Below are 2,475 nucleotides of genomic sequence, written 5' to 3'. Positions count from 1 at the left end.
TTCTTAATCCTAAAATGTACGTAACAGGACACTTTGTGCTCAGAATTGGGCTTATTTTATATTTTCTATCCAAAGAAATATTTGTGATTACTCCAGAGATCATCTTTGCCATATCAACAATAGGACTGATTGTCTATATAATTAAAATATATGGTGCCTATAGTGGGGAATTTGCTGATAAACTCAATGAGCAAAAAAATTGGCTAATTAGAAGAGGCTAAACAGGCTTCCATCAAATACATCCAGGGTGCAGATGATCTGGTGAAGTCACAGCAGTCACTGATTCAAAAGAGCCATTACCTTGTGGCATATATCACCTTTTTGTTGTCCAGAGAAATAACGTTGCTCTGGCCTTGGAGTTTACTTACTGGAAATGGCTACATAGAGTATACGAGGAGGTAAAGAATCACCTGGACCATCATATCTCTGTGCAGAACAAGGCACAAGAGCACCTGATAAACTGGGTTGAGGAACACATGGTGCAGAGCATCTTTACACATCAAGAAAAGGAGACATTTGCCAAGTGTACTGCAGATCTAAAGCTGCTTGCAAAGAAGACTCAACCACAGCTAGTTCTGTAAATGTATCTATGACAATTGAGACAGCTAGAAACAGTTGATTGACTAAATGGAAACTAGTCTATGTGACAAAATCTTTCTGTGTTACTGTCTACTGAAATTATAGCTTAATCCACCTAAAAATGAAAAAGTTGAGTTTCATATAGTGAGGAAATTAAAACAACCTATTGGTCAGTAGAAAAAAAATATGTGCATTAAAAGACAATATCAACAGAATTAAAAAGGCAACCCATGGAATGAGAGAAAATATTTGCATATCATATATCTGGTAAGGGATTATATTCAGAATATATAAAGAATGCTGAAAATTCAACAACAAAAAGAGTTCAATTCAAAAATGAGCAAAAGATTTGAATAGACATTTCTCCAAAAAATATATACATATGGCTAATAAGCACATGAAAAGATGCTTAGCATCACTAATCATTAGGGAAATATAAATCAAAACTACAGTGAAAGTCTACCTCACATCTATTAGGATGGCTACTAACAAACAAATAAACAAACAAACAAACAAAAAACCCCAGAAAATAATTGTTGACGAAGATGTAGAAAAATTGAAAACCTTGTGAACTACTGATGGGAATGTAAAATTATATAACCACTGTGAAAAACAGTATAATGGTTCCTAAAAAATTAAACATAGAATTGCTATATAATCCAACAATTCTACTTCTGGGTATCTACTCAGAGTAATTGAAAGCGGTGTATAACCATGTTCACAGCAGCATTATTTGTAATAGCTAAAATGTGGAAGAAAACCATGTTCCATTAACAGTTAAGTGGATAAACAAAACGTGGGTCATATACAATGGAATATTATTCAGCCTTAAAAATTAAGGAAGTTCTGACATTCTCTACAACATGGATGAAGCTTGAGGATATGGTTAAAGGAAATAAGCCAGTCACACAAAGACAAATAATGTATGATTTTAGTTATATGAGGAAATTAGTCAAAATCACAAAGAAAGTAGAATAGTGGTTGCCAGGGGCGGGGGCAAGAAAGGATTGGGGAGTTACTGTTGACTGGGAGTAGAGTTTCAACTGTTTTACAAGATGAAAAGAGTTCTGGATATGGATGGTAGTGATGGTTACACATTATAAATTTATTTAATACCACTGAGCTTTATACTTAGAAATGGTTAAGCTGGTTGAATTTTATGTTATATATATTTTATCACATTAAAAAAATAGAAAAAAGTTTTATAAGGCCTTCAGAGAAAGAACCAAATGAATATATGTTCAAAACTCTATAATGAATGCAAATGAATAAAACAGTCCATTTTAGGAAAAAAATTAAAGATATTGGCGGTCTCTAATAAAAGATAAGAAATTTTAATACCTTATTATAAAATCATCTTAAAAGGTAGATTATAGTAGTATCTGAGACAGGCATTTACTTATGCAAGTGTCCAGACAGATAACAGGGCATCTGCTTACTTTTTTCTCATTTACTACAATCTTCAACACCACTTCCCTCCTTCCTTAAATAATAGCTAAATAAACTATCTGGCTAAAATGTGAAAGTATACAGTAATCATATTTTGAATTGATAGCTTACTTGTTAGCATTAATTGTATATAAAGATAAAAGGAAAAGTATACAGGATTACTAGCAATGAGGAAATGTAGGTGGAACCAACTGAAATAGCTGTCATTGGATAGTTTTTGATCTATAAAAATGGCAGTTTCACATGGTTCATTAAAATGTATTTGACAAATACAAAAATAGAATTATAAAATAATCTCTAAATGAGGTGCTTGGCTTTATCAAAATGTATCGAATTAACAATCTTTTTTAAAACAATTGTTGATGTGTAACTGGAGCTCTGCATTCATAATATCTGTATTATCCAAAGAACTTTTGTACTTGGTTTTAATTGGAGAGGGTTGAGTCT

The 2,475-nt window shown here is 32.2% G+C and overlaps 1 pseudogene; it reads left to right on the top strand.

The window, feature by feature from the left end:
- The first annotated feature begins 2 nt into the window (after window positions 1-2).
- Window positions 3-581, top strand: LOC105292301 (annotated as a pseudogene).
- Window positions 582-2,475: the final 1,894 nt, after the last annotated feature.

Source organism: Pteropus vampyrus, unplaced genomic scaffold, assembly GCF_000151845.1.
Source record: "Pteropus vampyrus isolate Shadow unplaced genomic scaffold, Pvam_2.0 Scaffold55, whole genome shotgun sequence".
Taxonomy (NCBI): Eukaryota; Metazoa; Chordata; class Mammalia; order Chiroptera; family Pteropodidae; genus Pteropus; species Pteropus vampyrus.
The sequence above is the reverse complement of the archived record's forward strand: the minus strand, read 5'-3'. Positions and strand labels throughout refer to the sequence as shown.